We start from the raw sequence: 18,326 nt of genomic DNA on the forward strand, positions 1-18,326 counted from the left end.
GAAAGCCCAGGCTAGACATTTTGCGTCGCATTCCAATGTATGGTCGTTACTCATCTTAGTGTTTATATTGTCTTTGGTATAAGGGTATATTGTATTTGTGCAAAATCCAAATTTATGTCACAGGCAGAAGGAAGCATCTCCATAAAGTATATATATTCCTGATCTGCACTAATAGCCGAGTCGATCTATCCATGTCCGTCTGTCCGTATGTATGAACGCAAGGATCTCAGAACCTATAAGAGCTAGAGAAATTTTAGATGTAGGTGCTCCTAGTGCCTGCGCAGATCAAGTTTGTTTCCGATAATCGATAACTTACTCCGTTTCCAAGCAATCGGTGCAAATCGATATAGATATCCTGTTTTTTGGGCAATTTTGGTAAATAATAAGAGCTAGAGTCACCAAACTTAACATATAGCTTTTGAAGAATAATATATTTATGCATTTGATGTTGGAGGAAGAAGGTTCAGGGTATCCCCAAGTGGGAAGCTCCCGACTAGAACCTCTTACTTGTTCAAAGTTATTTTTATTATTGCTATAGAAACCTACTTAGTAGCACTAGTTGCATTTGGGGTTGGTAGAAGGGTGTCCCTTTACTTGTTTGGCTTGTTGAGCGAGCTGCTTCTGTTTTTGTTAGAAGAAGATTCTTATTTTTTTCTTTGGAGAAGCAGATGTGAAAATTATCTCCCCGGTTACGGAATATTATATCAGGTAATGCGTACCATTTAATCTAATGCACCGGCTAGCTATTAAGTAACAGAGCGTATAGTGATTCTTTTGGGTTGACAACAGGATAAAGAGATTTGTAACGGTCTTTTTGGTAACATCACTGCTATTGATGTGCTTCTGATGATGTGCATTTACATCGCACCCAATTACAGTCTGTTTATTCGACTGCTTGCATAAGTAGACATGTCGGTGGATCTGAATCAGTGGCACGTATTAGAAGTAGCTAACAAGTAGGCTGACATGACTGCCAATTCCCGAGCTACGTTTGTTGTATCCGTTTTGGTGACTGTGCCCCTGGGAAGTGTTTCCAGCAAAGCGCGTCCTAATTTGATAGCTAATATGAGCCACAGCTTAATCCATCGAGCCATGCTGTTTCCGCCTTCGAATATGACCCTGAACAGGGTGGCCGACACTTCTTTGGTATGGTGCAAGTTCGCACAACAAAATTCCACATATCTCTAAATGGCGAAAAAAACTAATTAAATCAATTTCTAATTGTTTTCTCTATTGTTTAGCATTGTTTCAAAAGGGAGTCTGTATTTTATTATTATTATTCTTCATTATACTGAAGGCTTATTACCGGTTTTTAAAATCTTTAGGATTCTCTCATCTACTAGAAGCTGATAATCACTTAGCAACCGCGATGCTATGCTACCCCACAATCAACGGTCAATATACAGAATAAAGGACGGCAAAATGTGTTAGGTGTAGATTGACGAACTACTGATATTTTAGTAGCAGTACACCATATGTCAAGAAATTGTTTTGACATAGCGAAAAATTCATCATTTCCAGATTTATATGCAATTTAAACCACATATTTTTAATGTTCATATTTTTTTACATTCTTTATAACAGTATATTATATTTTTATTTTTTATTTGTATATACATATATAATAAACATTTAGTGTTAAAAGCCTAGTTAGAGTACACAATTTTCTAATAGCATCACCGACCGATGTAGGTGCTTTATTTGCCAGTCCGGCCAGCTGTGCCCTATTCACAGCTAATTTTATCAGTAACGCTATTAGAGTCTACAGCTTAGAAGAAGGGTGTTAGTAGATCAAATAGTGTTGTTTAGTTAAAGTTAAAAATAACCTTAAATTTCTATATATATTAAGACGAGAAAGAAAGGCTATCTTCGGCACGCCGAAGATCTTATACCCTTGCAGACCCAACCTTTTCATAATGTTTATAGTGCTTTGCCCGTATATAAGAAGCACATGGAAAATAGTTAATGCCGAGCTTGGTCAAGATACCTTGGTAAACAAAAAAGGTTTTCAATAAAAAACCTAGTTTTCCTATGGCCGATACATGATATAGTAGTCTTATGTAAATAAGATTTTAAAATATAGAAGGAAATATAGTGAAATCTTTAAATGCCATGCTTAATGAATGTATGAATACAGCCATTAATACCATTAATTCTTTTTATATCACCCTAAACTCCCTCTTAGATGTGTGTATTCCTAAGTCAATTCCTTCGACTACTTTTTCAAAACCACCCTGGTTTACTCCCAGATTATCACATCTAAAAAATGTAAAATCCAAATATTTTAAAAAGTTTAAAAAGTCTGGTTCGTGTACAGACTTGGCTAAATATTCCATAGCCAAGTCGAACTTCTTTCTTCTTAATTCTCAATGCTATGAGAATTATCTAATTCGTTGTAAAAGGCAATTCGCCCGAAATCCGAGACAGTTTTATAATTTTGTAAACTTGAAGCGTAAGTCTTCAAGTTTGCCATCTTCTTTTTTTCTTGGGATGGATAAAGCTAGCAATGACACTGATTCTGCTAACCTCTTTGCTAATTTTTTCCAATCAACTTACTCTTCAGTCTGTCCTAATACTAATTCTTACCCTTATACTATTTCCTCCGCTAGTTCTATACCTCCCCCCATTATTTCACACTCCTCTCTCCTATTAGCTATAAACTCTCTAAAGTCTTCTTACTCTCCTGGGCCGGACAATATTCCTAGTTGTCTACTCAAGGAGTGTAGTTCTTCCCTTTTCTATCCATTGCTAAAGCTTTTTAATCTATCCCTTGAAACTTCTGTCTTTCCATCTCTTTGGAAAGAATCTTATATCATTCCTCTTCACAAGAAAGGTGGGAAGTCTGATATACAAAATTACAGGGGCATTGCAAAACTGTCTGCTATTCCTAAATTATTTGAAAAAATAATCACTTCGAATTTGCAGCATTTCTGCAAATCAGTTGTTTCCCCTGTTCAACATGGATTCGTAAAGAATCGGTCAACTACGACCAATCTGCTTGAGTTTACTTCCTTGGTAAATGATGCTTTCCTTTCGAAAATGCAAACTGATGTCATTTACACTGACTTCAGTAAGGCGTTTGACTCTGTGCACCATGACATTTTACTTTTTAAACTTGACCGAATAGGTTTCCCTCTGTCCCTTTTACTTTGGATTAATTCTTATTTAAAAGGTAGGACCCAAAGAGTAATACTGAGGTTGACTACCTCTAAAAGGGTTCACGTTACTTCTGGTGTTCCTCAAGGTAGTCATCTTGGACCTTTACTCTTTACACTTTTTATAAATGATCTTCCCTCTGTTATATCACATGCCCATGTACTCATGTATGCGGACGATGTCAAACTTTTTCTATCATACACTAACCCCCTACATCATTCTCGTCTACAAGACGATTTGAACGCTATGCAACTTTGGTGTTCGGCCAATCAATTGCATCTAAATTGTTCAAAGTGTATGTTTATGACTTTTAATCGTACTACACCTTATCTTGTCAGTTATACAATCGACAATATCCCTTTGCAACGTATACTAACAGTTAAGGATCTAGGCGTTATTTTTGATTCTAAACTCTGTTTCAATCTTCATATAGATACCATTGTTAATGAGGCAAAAGGTGTACTTGGATTCATTAAACGATGGTCTAAAGAGCTTAACGATCCTTTTATAACAAAACTTTTGTACATCTCTCTTGTTCGCCCTATCCTTGAATACTGCTCTTGCATCTGGTCTCCACAGTATATCAACAGCCAGGATCGTATTGAATCTGTTCAGAAGCAATTTCTGCTTTTTGCCTTACGAGGTTTAAATTGGGACCCTAATCTTCGGTTGCCGTCCTACTCCAGCAGACTGCTTCTTCTCAACCTTCCGTCGTTAATCAACCGTAGGACAATTCTCGGTGTTGTCCTTCTACATAAGTTGATTATTGGCGACATTGATTCTCCTTTTCTGCTAGGGCGTCTTCAATTCTCTGTTCCGGCTAGACCAACCAGAAATTATCGCCCCTTATTACTATCTACGTGCACAACTGATTACGCTATGCACAATTCTTTTCGCGTGCTATGTAAAAATTATAATAGTTTGCATCACGTTTTCTCTACCGAACTGTCTCTACCCCTAATAAAATCGTTGCTTTCAGGATACCTTCGGGAAGTCGCTGACCATTCCCAGCTATGAGCAGGGGCATAGCTAGCCGGACAGGCTGAAAAAATTTCCCCCACCGTGTCGGTGATTTCCCATTACTTTTCTCTTTGTCCTATCCACTTAACAGTCTTTATCTAACTTACATTGCTTTACTTTATTAACAATCTTCTTACTTTCTTTTTTCCTATTTATTGTATTTTCTTTATTAATATAGCAAATTAAGATTATTTTTAATTTTACTTGAGATCACTTTTTTCCTACTTACAACCTTCTGCTTAGATGTAGGCTCTAATAGCGTCACTGACAAAATTAGCTGTGAAAAGGGGCACAGCTGGCCGGACTGGCAAATAAAACACCTCCATCGGTCGGTGATGCTATTTAGAAAATTGTATCCTTTAACTAGGCTTTTAGCATATAATTATATTGTACAATCTTTTGAATAATGAGGAAGACACTCGTTTTGTCGACCATTAATAAATAAATAAATAAATAAATAAATAATCAAAATATCTTGAATGACAAAAAAAATGTTTCCATACAACAACATAATTTTCGACCGACCGTTCCTATGGCAGCTATATGATATAGTGGTCCGATCTTCATAGGATTTTGCATTTATATGAAGAAGTAAAACTAATAAATGTCGAGTTTGGTCAAGATATCTTGCAAAACAAAATGTATTTTCATACAACGTAATTTACGACCGATAGTTCCTATGACAGCTATAGCATATAGTGGTCCGATCTTAAAAGGATTTTGGGTATATATGAGGAAACAGACGGAAGAGGAGTATAGTGAAATTAATAAATGCCGAGTTTGGTCAAGTTATCTTGAAAAACAAAATGTTTTTCATACAACTTAATTTTCGACCGATCGTTCCTATGGCAGCTATACGATATAGTGGTCTAACCCAGCTGGTTTTGACATATGTACTGCGTGCAGCAGAAAGAGGAACTTCTCCAAAGTTTCATAAAGATAGCTTTAAAACTGAGGGACTAGTTCGCATAGAAACACACAGACGGATATGGCTATATCGACTCGGCTGTTGATGCTGATCAAGAATATATATATACCTAATGGGGTGAAGATGTCTCGTATGCGTTACACAATTCACGACAAAATTATAAAGGGTATAAGGGTATAAAAATACAATAAATAAGGAAAAACAAGATATATAGAATGTTATGTAGATAGGATACAGAGATAGTAATGGGATATCACCGACCCGGTGGGGGAAAATTTATAACCTATCCGGCAAGCTATGCCCGTGCTCATAGCTGGGAATGGTCAGTGACTTCCCAAAGGTATCCTGAAAGCGACGATTTTATTAGGGGTAGAGAAGGTTCGGTAGAGAAAACGTGATGTAAACAATTGTAATTTTTACATAGCAGGCAAAAAGGATTGTGCATAGCGGAGTCTGTTGTGTACATAGAAAGGAATAAGGGTCGATAATTATTCGTTGGTCTGGACGGAACAGAGAATTAAAGACGCCTCAACAGAAATGGAGAATCTATAACGCCAACAATCAACTTATGTAGGAAGACAATACCGAGAATTGTCCTACGGTTGGTTAACGACGGAAGATTAAGAAGAAGCAGCCTGCTGGAGTAGGATGGCAACCAAAAATTAGGGTCCTAATATAAACGTCGTAAGGCAAAAAGCAGAAATTACTTCTCAATTTTAGCAGATTGATCGTAGTTGACCGATTCTTTACGGATTCATGTTAAACAGGGGAGATAACTGATTTGTAGAAATGCTGCAAATTCGAAGTGAATATTTTTACAAATAATTTGGGGTAGCGGACAGTTTTGCAATGCCCCTGTAATTTTGTATATCAGATTTTCCAACTTTCTTGTGGAGAGGTATGATATAAGATTCTTTCCAAAGAGATGGAAAAACTGAAGATTCAAGGGATAGATTAAAATGCTTTAGCAATGGACGAAGAAGGGAAGAACTACACTCCTTGAGTAGACAACTAGGAACATTGTCAGGCCCAGGAGAGGTAGAAAACTAAAAAAAAAACAGAAAGAAAATAGAATTAGGAAATAAAAAAAACATGCATAAAAGCGGGTGGAGTAATATTGTAATGGTAAGAATTATTATTTGGACAGAAGGAAAAGTAAGTTTATTGGAAACAATTAGTAAAGGGGTGATCAGAATCGGAATCGTAGCTAGCTTTATCTATCCCGAGAAAAAGAATATGGCTAACTTGGAGATTTACGCTTTATGTTTATAAAATTACTAGGGGGTAAAGCCCGGCCTTGCCTGTGGCACTTATGTTATAAAATCAATGTTCTCGAATAGCTTTGAAAATGATTTTGAAACTGAGCGGACAGTAAGCAAACTACTCTCATGCAAACGTTTTCCGTCATTTTACCACTGTTTCGAGTGGAATTTCCCAAATCGCCGAAACACGTATTCATTATATTTGTATATAAAGCTTTAAAAATAAGTTAAATGCAAATCGGACACAGCTTAAAATTCTAAAAAGTTACTTTAAAATGCACTTTCCACCGAAGGAGACTAGATTTTGCAAAAAATGTGAAACACGTCTCAAATGATTCTTTATGTAGATCCATGCAAATGAATTTGAAGGCTAAAGGCCACCCACCAAATCTTTGACTCCCATTTTCACCAAGGAGGAATGGATTTTTCGAAAAGTGTGAAACACCCCACTAATGCATTTTAGCAATGATCTTTGAAAATAAGTTTGAGGCCGATCCGATGGTTAACAAAAAAGTTTCATACAAACGTTTTTCGTTAATTAACCACTGTTGGGTGGAATTTTCCATAGTGCTGAAACACGTATTCATTAGGTTCTTATGCAGAGCTTTATAAATAAGTTTGGAGCAAATCGAACGCCACTTAAAACTCCGCCCAAAAAAGATTAGATATTGCGAAAAATCTGAAACACGTCTCGAATGATTTTTATATAGAGCTTTGAAAATGAATTTGAGCGCGAAACGTCACCAACCAAATCTTTGACCACCATTTCCACCAAGGAGGAATACATTTTTGGAAAAGTGTGAAGCACCCCTCAAATGAATTTGAACAAAGAACTTTGAAGTTGAGTTTGAGCGCTAGCAGCACCTACATCTAAAATTTCAAGTCACTAGCTCTTATAGGTTCTGAGATCCTTGAGATCCGGACGGACGGACAGACGGACGATAAAAATCGATATAGATATCCTATGTTTTGGGCAATTTTGGTAAATAAAAAGAGCTAGAGTCACCAAACTTGACATATAGCTCCTAAAATAGAATACATATATGCATTTGATGTTGGAAGAAGAGGGTTCAGGGTATTCCCTAGTGGGGAGCTCCCGACTAGAACCTCTTACTTGATTTTTTAACCCTTTAAAAATGGGTTTAAGGGTATATTGTATTTGTGCAAAGGTATCCCCTAGTTCAGGGTATCCCCTAGTCGGGAGCTCCCGACTAGAACCTCTTATATGTTTTTTTTTTTTATATATATAATATTGTTAATTTCCAGATCTGGTATCCTGTTACTCTATTTAATTTCGAACAGGGATTAGTCAATGAAAAAGGATATGTCTGTAATCCGTTGTAATAGTAAAGTGTTTGCCATAAATATATGGTCCAAAATGGGTAATTGTCCAATGAATTGCCGCTAACTCTTGTTCTGTTGTGCTTTTTTTTCTTTCCCCTTTTGTGAATGAACAATATGCAAAGCTATTGGGAGCTGAATTCCGTCACGGGTCTGAGTTAGAACCGCTCCGCAAGCTGGTTTACTAGCATATGTTATAATGCAAAATTCATTGCGAAAATCAGGATATTGCAATAATGTGGGGTGCATAAGTTTTTCTTTAAGGTATTGGAATGCGTTTTGGGATTCACTTGACCATTCAAGAGAAACATTTTTTTACATAATCTAGTTATGTGCCGTGAATAATCGGCGAAGTTTTTTATAAATCGACGATAATAATTGCAGAATGCAACAAATCGTCTCGCGCTGTCCGCATCATGAGGGAGAGGATAACTTTTGATGACGTCAAATTTCTTGTCATCTGGCCATATTCCTTTGTCAGTGCATTTGTGACCTAAGAATGTCACTTCATTCATGAAAAATTAACATTTTTCTGGATGCAACTTTAGGTTATATTTCCTACATACATTAAAAACATCAGTTAAGTTTTTCATTATGTGTTTATCGCCATTAACTCATCCATAGACAAAGATGCCTGAGAGAGTTCTAAGCCCGAGAATGCTATAGTCATCATTCTCTGAAATGAATTTGGTGCTATTCGTCATTGCTCGTTGAAAAAGATGTTATATTTCTTGAATTTTCTTAAAGTTCAATTTGGGGGAAACCTGACATTAAGTCAAGGCATGAAAAGTATTTAGCTCTGCCCAGTTGGTCTAGAATATCATCAATTCAGAATTTGGTAATGATTTTTTCGGAACTAACAAGAGTGGGCTGTTATACTCGGAGGCAGAAGGTTCTACGATTTTGTCATTTATTAATTTCCCTACACATCACTATACATGGTGCATAATTCTGTTAGTTGACTTTTGAATTGTTCTGGAAAATTTTTCTTTAATTTTGAAAGTACTTGTTCACTTCTACTTTCTGAATTAGTGTTATGAATGTCATAATCTGTTAAATTTTCATATTGGATTTTGTTTACTTTTATTTAGTTGTGCTTAGAAGGCGAATATATACATGTTTGGATGCTGCTATTGTATTTGTAACATAAATTGCATTATGTATTTCTTGTTAGGAACAAATATGTATAAGTTAACAACAAATAAATTCATACAGTCCCAATAAGAAGTATTGCAACACCTCATAAGAAGTGCAGCAAAATGCTGACTTGGTGTCTGTGCCATTTCCTCCACGCGCCGACTGGCAACCGCCGAAAATTCCCAGAAGAATTGCCCAACGGGCCAACAACATCAGCAACGACGCCGTTGCCAACGCCGCTGCCGCTAAGTCACAGGTTACTAGGGCTAGAATTGATTTAAGTTTATTCAGTTTCAAATTAACATCAAATAAAGGAAGTCTTGCTTCAATAAAAATTATATTTTTTTCATCGTTTAATAAACTTTGGAATTAACTTATATTATCATTTACTGTATTAATGTCTATTTTTCAAATTACTTGAGATCTGGCTGGCAGAAGAACTGTATTGTTGCCAGCACTGTATAATATCGGAACATAAATAGATAAATTTTGAGGTCTAATTATAAACCAGTCTTCACTTGGTTTGAAATCTAATTGACAATTGAATTTTTTAATAAAATTAATGCCCATTATTCCATCACATGGTATTGGAAAATCTGAATCCACTAAGTGAAATTCGTGTGGAATAATATATTTTGTTGATTGCAGTCCTATTGAAGTTGTTTCTCGAGATTTTATTACACCTTGGCCTATGCCTTGGATGTTTATAATTTTTTCTAAAGGTCCTGAGAGTTTTCCGTCGCATTTTGCGCCACTCACATCTTTATTATTATTACCTTGGTTGGAATTACCTCGGCCTCTTCCACGATTTTGGCCTCGTCTTCCTCCACGGTTATTATACTTTTTGTTGTTTTAATTGTTGTGGTTGTAATTTCTGCCACGGATATAACCTCGGCCTCCTCTATTATTGTTGTTTGCACCTCGTCGATAATACAGGGCAGTGTTACTTTGACCTGTTATCTCCGTGCAACTATTGACAAATTTGGAAACGGCGTCATTCATATTTGTGAATGTGCCTGCCTGCATGATAAGTTTTACCTCAGCAATTGAACAATTTTGGGTCATAGCTTTTATTTTTTCATGTGTGCCTTTTAAGGTTTCTATTAGATTCAAAGAATCTAGAAAGCTTTGTAGATTTTCCGGCTTACCGTCAAACTCTGGTACCAGAGATGTGGCTAGCTTGATAAATTCTACAACTGTTTAAGTCATATCAGAGATTTTGTGTTTAGGGATTTTATTACCCTTAAACATTTACTATTATCCTCAGATGTGAATTTATTTTCATATCTATTTACTAAGGTAACTCCATTATTGTATTTCCTTACTAATATTTCTATATGGTTTTTTATTGTTTCCACTTTTATAACTGCATCTTTATTGATGCATTTGTAAATTTATCAAATTTGTAACGAAATGCGTCTATATGTTTCGCAATTTCGTTCCATTCCATTCTTTAACTGGACTTTTCTTACTTTTGTAAGCGTACTAGCCATGTAGTTGCTAAACCTAAATGTGGGTCTTCTTTTTCTGTTAATTTTGCCCCGACATATGGTAGTTTTGAAAGTATCATTGCCTTTTCTGCTTTATAGCAGTGTATAAGTGGGCTACAGATTTCTATTTTCTCCTTATTCATTTTTAGATCTTATCTAAATTATTTGCCCTACTCATGTATCTTTTCTTAATAATTTTATTATGCTTAACAAAGATTGTAAGCAGAAATTGTAAAACAGACACCATCGTGATAATTAATAACAGGATCCACAATGATTTTATATCGTCTGTGTGATAAATTATCTTGACGTTGTTTACAACGTTGGCAGTATTGTCTTTTGCCTCACTAGAATCACTAAGCCATCCCATTATGTAATTTAATTGTTGGTATATATATTCAATGAAACAATTTTTGTATACCCTGAACCCATTTAAAATGGGTATAAGGGTATATTGTATTTGTGTGAAATCGAAATGTATGTAACAGGCAGAAGGAAGCATCTCCGACCCCATAAAGTATATATATTCTTGATCAGCATCAATAGCCGATTCGATCTAGCCATGTCCGTCTGTCTGTCCGTCCGTCCATCCGACTAGAACCTCTTACTTGTTATTAACTTATTTGGAGTTGGAATAAGAGGGTTCAGGGTATTCCTTAGTCGGGAGCTCCCGACTACTACCTCTTACTTGTTTCGGTTGTGGTCGTTGATTCAGATAGATAGATTCTGTTGCTTGTCACTTTCGACTTATAAGACATGTTGCACAATGCTTATTGCAATTTTTGTTCATATTATTAATCAATCTTTGTTTTTTGATGGCTCTCATTATGAACTGTTTTTATTTTTTTTTCCGCACAACAATTTCAACATTTTAATTTTTATTCATTATTAATTTTTTTTTTAACACGAACGGCAAGCCACTGTCACGGTCGCCATGTAATGATAAATGTAATAGATTCAAATAGTTCAATACACGGGCACGTCTGTGCCGTTTGACTTTAGTTTTTAGAATGTTTTATTCAATATATTCTTATAGCTAAGACCGCATAGTTGCGTTGCCGGTTACGCCAGCAGCGGAGCGGCTTCATACATATTTTGTCTTTTCAGCATAATCGGGAGAGAGAGAGTCTTATTTACATATATGTATGTATTTATATATATGCTACAAGTGGTCAGCGTGGGACTGCTGACCTTGCTTAGCTCATAAGCGGGTGATCATATTACACGCTCACTTGAAATGGTTTTGTTTGTGTACTGCAACAATGTGTTGCTGATATATTTATGCTTACTATATATCTATATATTTATGTTACTTTATTGGTCCAGTGCACCCTCAATATGTGCACATACTACACGCAACTGCTTCGCATTCTAACAGCATGGTCATTGCGACTTTTTTCTGTAATGTTATTTTAGTTCCTTTTTTATTATAAGTACTTAATTATTGGTGTGGCTGCTAAGCAAGTGGTGCGGTAATTTGCTAATCTCCGAGGTAGGGTACAGGTCTACCTTCATTTATGTGAATTCTTTATTTAGAATTACCAAGTTATTTTATTTGAATTTTGTATAAAAACAGTTTATTTTGACAATTTTAATAAATAGAATTCAATGATTAATTTTTGTTGTGATTCAGTTATTATGGGGTGATTTTTGTTGACATTTAAAACATCAAAGCTTAGTATTATTAGTGGGCAACGATGTTTTTGTTTATCGTTCGACGCAAGGGAACAAACGAAATGTCGGTCAGGATTCCAGAGCCCAGCTCCATGCCTGGTCGACAGTCAGAGAAATGGAGACTGGGATCCAGACTGTTTTTTTATTTATTTAATATTCAGAGTACTTACAATGATTTAAGTGACATATTGTGTACATATCAACTGAAGTTGCCCAGCGTTGGCTTGGGGATTGCTGTCAAATTATTAGTTGAGGACTAGGAAAATTCCCAAGTGTCTGGAAGCTGTCTGATAGCCGCTGCACCTGAATAAGCTGGAGTCGCAAGCTCGACCACCGTTGATCCTGCCGCCAGATGCCATTAGTATGAGTGCGTGAGAGACGAAGCATCAAGACCTTTTTCCATTGTGTGGGATGTCGCAGTCTGAATTTGTTTTAGCTGCCTTTCAGCCAGTTGCAATTGGATGAGTTGCCGTGTCCTGCAAATGGCCCTTGTCTTGGGCCCTCGCTGTGGTACAAATATGTAGAGGTTGGCTGCCATCATAAACAGTGTAGCAAGTGTGCACATGGTATTGCACACTGCTCCATGATCCGTACTGGTGGCCACGAGCTGATGCGTGGCAGCCCGCTACGTCTGTGGATTAGGACGCGAGCTTGGTGTCTCTGGACTGGGAGGAATGAGAGCTCCTGACCTTGTAGAGGCAGCGAGAGTTGTGCACAGCTGCATAGGAAACGGGCTGTTTCGTCTGTCCTGAAGGTAGTTGGGCTGCACCACAGTTTGACTCAGCAGATCTTGTATGTCAAAGAAGAGGTAGTCTCTGAGACTGAGTGAGCGCTGGAGCGGACGTGGCTGCCAATGAGGAGGTAGCTCCTGCTGTTGGACCTGCTGTGACCGCTGCTGTTGCGCTAGACGACCCAGAGGTAGTTGTTTCCGGAGCATTTCTGCGTATCTTCTTCTAACACCTAGGTGACGTTGTGGGAGTCTTGCTTTGAGGGCAATATTTTTGGCTTCCTCGTTGCTGTGGTTGCTGAGCCGAGCCCAGTACCTGGAGCAAGCATCATGGTAAATTTTTTCCACCGGCACGACCTTCAGATCAGTGTGGATTTTTTGGTTCCGCAAATACCAAGGGGCTCCAGCAATGGTTCTCAATATTTTATTTTGCGCAATTTGGATACGTTCGAATTGACCTTCGCATAGAAGTGATCCCCAGACCGGAAGTGCGAACTGGCATATTGGGGCTATGAGCTGCTTATAAAGGGGTACCTTGCATTTTGATGGCAGCTTGTTCCTTTCAGATATTAACCAGTGCAGCTTTTTGACCCTGTCTCTAACCCTGGCGACAATAGTGGCGACATGGCTTCTCAAAAGAAGCTTTTTATCAACTTGCACTCCCAGGTATGAAATCCTTTCTTTTGTGGTAAGCCGTTGATCCAAAATTCTTGGGGAAAGAATTGGCATCTGTAGGTTTCTCCAAGTGTGCATTATGTGCTTTGTTTTAATAGTGTTGATGCTAATGCTCCACTTTTGTGTCCATGTTGTAATAGTGGCAAGGAACAAATTCAAGTTGGCAATGGCATCTTCTTGCGAGTTTGCCGATGACAATATGGCTGTGTCATCTGCATAAGTTGCCAGCATCAGCTTGTCGCGACGTAACGGTGCAGGTAGGGCATGTCTGATGTGGATAGGGTGTACAGTACAGGCCCTGAAACTTTACCCTGCAGAACGCCGGCGCAGATTTCTTTAAGGCTGGAACACGTACCTCCATAGCAGTCTACAATGAATGTGCGTTCGCTTAGATAGCTATCCATAACTCGGTAGAGGACTTCTGGCAAAAGCTATTTGAGCTTGAATCGCAGTCCGTCATGCCAGGCACGGTCAAACGCCTCCTGAATGTCCATATAGACCGCAGAGCAGTAATTATTGTCTTCGTACGCTTCTAGTATGAACTGCGTAACTCGACCCAGTTGTTTTTTGGCAGCATGCTCATGTCTGAAACCGAATTGGTGGCTCGGAATTGCGTTAATGATGTTCTCCAATTGGAACATCCGGCGCAGCAGCAGTCGTTCAAAGATTTTTGAAAAGCCAGCAAGCAAACTTATTGGCCTGTATGATCCAAGCTGATCAGAAGGTCCAAAGCGCTGGGTACCGTTAAAAATAAGCATTAGGTACAGTACAGCTGACTGTGGAAGTTCCTTGATCGTGCGATTATCGATTCGGTCAATCCCCGGAGACTTGTTTGCAGCGCTTTGATAATAGCTTGTACTTCTAGCGTGACTGGGGGAAAACTGAGTTCACCTTGGGCCAGCGGTAGCGATACTTGCATCTCGACATGGCTCTTGTCAGAGGGCAGCGTGGTGATCAGGTGATCAGTACAGCTGACTGTGGAAGTTCCTTGATCGTGCGATTATCGATTCGGTCAATCCCCGGAGACTTTTGTTCGCAGCGCTTTGATAATAGCTTGTACTTCTCCTAGCGTGACTGGGGGAAAACTGAGTTCACCTTGGGCCAGCGGTAGCGATACTTGCATCTCGACATGGCTCTTGTCAGAGGGCAGCGTGGTGATCAGTGCCCTAAACATTTGTTCAAGGTGCTACGCAAAGGCTTCGGCTTTTTCCTCAGTGGTCTTGCTCCACAGGGAAGCCCCAGTTCCCTCAGTGTGTTTCCTCACTGGTAAATTTGGTGCGGGCTGCCTTTTGATGTTCCCCGTTAGCCGCCATAACTTTTGCATACTGTATCTATCCCTTGCATCGATAGATTCCAACCGCTCACCAAGTCTTCTCGCCTTGGCCTGCTTGATTTCCCTGCCAATGCTGTTGGCTAATCTGTTGTGTGCTTGTCTAGCAGCCGGGCTGTGGCATGCCTGTATGTGGCATTTAATCAGCCACTTGGCCATAATCATTTATTGAAGCTCAGTATTCAAATTGATGTGCATGTTTAGCCACAATTTTAATTTGGGTATGCTCGCATTTGCAGAAAGAAGATGACACGTGGGTTCGCTTTCTGCTGACATACTCAGTAGTTCAATCTGCAGCGGCAAATGATCTAATCCTAAGTCGTTTGAGGTAATAATTTTTAGGAGACAATACTGCACACCTTTATATACTGCGAAGTCAATGGCTGTCGGGGACTAGCGCGCATTATTTGGGAAGCGCGTTGACGAGCCAGTTGCCAGAATGTCAAGATTCTGCTGCTGCACACTTTCAAGGAGTAGATTGCCCCTGCGGTTTCATCTGCTGTTGCCCCACCAATAACTCCTGCCATTCCAGTCACCAGCAACAATAAATTTAGCACCAAGCTGTCTAAATACATGGGTGAAGTCTTGAACCAGCCCCGCGGGGGGCAGTAAATGGCCGCAACATTAATGACTAAGCCATTTTGCAATGTAATTGCAACTGGCGGACACTGAATTTTCTCCAAGGTTGTCGGCGTGAGCGCTTTGTTGGATGGTCGCACCTCCACGCCGATTGTTAAATGGATGGTTTGCCAGGTAAGTGTAGTATCCCCTTATATAAATAGTTTCTGCATCCCGTAGGTAGCTTTAAGCTATTAACATTACGTCAATTTCGTTTTACAGCATAAATAACTCCATCTTTTCCAGTTTATTATGTAGCCCAGCTGCATTCCAGACATATATGTTATGCCCATTTCTCTCTGAGGAGGAAGTGATGGAGTTGGCGTCGTGGCTAGGCATTTTGGTTACAATTGACGCGCTCCATGGTAGACATGAGAGTGCTTACGGTAGCCATCATACTCGTCATTAGATCAACTACTCTGTCAATTTTACTTTCCAGATTGCTGTTATTGGCAGGGGCAACAGGGCTCCTTCGTTGTTCAACTATTATGCTGATCAGCTAATCAAGTTTTCGGCTGAGGTCATCTCGCGGGGATGCAGTTCGCGGTGAGCTGCGGCTGCGGCTCTTGTGTTGCTGGCGCGCTTCTCCAGCATGCACTATCGCTTGCTGAGTTTCTCGCTCCAGATAATGCACATGCTGGTGGCGCTGAGACGGCTGATTGTTGTGCTGTAGTCTTGAATCATGTTGCTATTGTTGAGGCTGCTGACGAATTGTTTGGCGCTGTGCGGGCTGCTTTTGCACTTGAAAGCGCTCATCTGGCAGGCCAGTTTCAAGGGCGGCTGCATAGCTATTTGCAGCTTGACGCATTGGCTGCTGGTGTTACACCAGCTGACGGAATGGGTTTTGCTGCTACTTCTGCTGCTCAGAGGGCCGCTGTGGTTGTTGCTGTTGTGCCTGCTGGCGCTGAACAACTGGAGGCCGAACCGGTTGCTGCTCTTGCTGTTGCTGTTGCCTACCAGAGCTAACTGGAATGGTGGGTTCTTCAAGCTGAAATATCAATCTATTAGCTCTTTAGCTCTTTAGAACGGCAGGCTACCTCCTTTTAGCGTTGTTCTTGAAGAACTGGCTGCATGTGGGCCCTTACAACATTGCACAACCTCCGTATTTCTTATTGGCTTTTCGACCTTGACTCGCTGGCTTCCCAAGACTGTTAAGTCGAAAATTTCGTTATTGTTTTTTTTAGGCTCAAGCTCGACTTGAAAAAGAACCGCCAGTGAACCGCTTCTTGATAACATTTACAAATCGGACGTTGTATCCCTCGTCACTAAGCTTCTGCTTGATCCAGTCATTAGGAGTAGATCGATGAAGGTGTCTAATTACAACCCTGAAGCCACGGTCACTGCTCAGTTGGTAAGTATGAGACTCAACACCACATTCTTCAAAGAATCTTACTAGTGCGCGGTATGAGCTAATGTCGCTGCACTGGATACGCAGTCCGCTATCCTAAGTCGGCTTGGTCTGGTAGTTGCCCTCTCCAATTAAGTCATCAATGTCCTTTAGGAATGGGACAATATTACCGTTTAGTCCAGGCACGTAGAGCGGCTCAGGCCTATAAGGGGGGGTATTTGTTGAGGCTTCTCAGGCCTGGCATGAATATTGATAGTAACAATATCTCCAGCATCTGCTTTAGGATTTGGGTTCATAATCGGCTGATGGGTTACGTCCATTGCTTCAACGTCCACATCTTCATCTTCCAAGGACTCAGCTTCGACAACATTTTCATCTTCATTGGCTTTCTTCTTCTGCGTCCTAGGGCATTCACCACCAGTGACACGACGTTTTCGCTGCACTTTTTGACAAGTCTCCTGTTATCGTGCTTTTAGATAGTTTTCTGAAAGTGACGATGTCTTGTTAGAGCTAGCCGACACAGAGGCAGATGTTCCACTCGCAACGGCATGAGCGTTTGTGGCACCAAGTCTCCTTATGAAGTCGTCGTCCCATTTAGAGGAACTCCCAGAATTCGTATTTCCAATTTCTTTTAGTTTGACACCCATACTTTCTTTTGGAAAGACGCGGAGCGGAGGCAGATTGCCCTTGCAGAGGGTATTATAATTTTGTCGTGACATGTGTAACGCATAGAAGGAGACATCTCCCATAAAGTATATATATTCTTGATCAGCATCAACAGCCGAGTCGATAGAGCCATGTCCGTCTGTCCGTCTGTCTGTTTCTAAGCGAACTAGTCTCTCAGTTTTAAAGCTATCTTAATGAAACTTTGCAGAATCTCCTCATTCTGTTGCACGCAGCACATATGTGAAAACCAGCTGGATCGGACCAATATATCATATAGCTGCCATAGGAACGATCGGTCGAAAATTAAGTTTTTGTGTGAAAAAACATTTTGTTTATCAAGATATCTTGACCAAACTCGGCACTTATTAGTTTTACTTTGCTCCTCATATACATACGAAATGCTATTAAGATCGGACCATTATAGCTGCCATAGGAACGATCGGTCGAAAATTAAGTTTTTGTATGAAAAAACATTTTGTTTTTCAAGATATGTTGACCAAACTCGGCACTTATTAGTTTTACTATGCTCCCCATATATATTCGAAATCCTATTAAAATCGGACCACTATATCATATAGCTGCCATAGGAATGATCGGTTGAAAATTAAGTTTTTATATGAAAAAACATATTGTTTTTCAAGATATCTTGAATAAACTCGGCATTTATTAGTTTTACTAAGCTCTTCATATATATGCAAAATCCTATTAAGATCGGACCACTATATGATATAGCTGCCATAGGAACGATCGGTCGAAAATTCAGTTTTTGTATGAAAAAACATTTTGTTTATCAAGATATCTTGCCCAAACTCGGCATTAACTATTTTCCCTGTACTTCTTAGATACGGGCAAAGCACTATAAGCATTATGAAAAGGTTGGGTCTGCAAGGGTATTAGATCTTCGGCGTGCCGAAGATAGCCTTTCTTTGTCGTTTTTTTTGGTTTTGTTTACCG

The 18,326-nt window shown here is 39.3% G+C and overlaps 2 long non-coding RNA genes across 7 annotated transcripts in view; one reads left to right on the forward strand and one right to left on the reverse strand.

Annotated features, from left to right (window-relative positions):
* The window catches only part of LOC116650152 (uncharacterized), an 80,354-nt gene extending 69,133 nt beyond the window's left edge, over positions 1 to 11,221 (reverse strand). Inside the window, exon 1 of the long non-coding RNA XR_004303143.2 lies at positions 11,023 to 11,221. This is a non-coding gene — a long non-coding RNA (uncharacterized lncRNA). The remainder of the gene's footprint in view (positions 1 to 11,022) is intronic.
* LOC138911692 (uncharacterized) overlaps positions 1 to 18,326 on the forward strand; it is a 349,655-nt gene that overhangs the window by 64,861 nt on the left and 266,468 nt on the right. For 5 of the 6 annotated variants that reach the window (XR_011417366.1, XR_011417365.1, XR_011417368.1 and 2 more), the window contains exon 4: positions 14,980 to 15,493. The exons of the other annotated variant lie outside the window; for it this stretch is intronic. This is a non-coding gene — a long non-coding RNA (uncharacterized lncRNA). The remainder of the gene's footprint in view (positions 1 to 14,979; positions 15,494 to 18,326) is intronic. 6 annotated transcript variants of the gene reach the window in all.

The sequence above is a fragment of the Drosophila virilis genome, unplaced genomic scaffold (genome assembly GCF_030788295.1).
Source record: "Drosophila virilis strain 15010-1051.87 unplaced genomic scaffold, Dvir_AGI_RSII-ME tig00002027, whole genome shotgun sequence".
Classification (NCBI taxonomy): Eukaryota; Metazoa; Arthropoda; class Insecta; order Diptera; family Drosophilidae; genus Drosophila; species Drosophila virilis.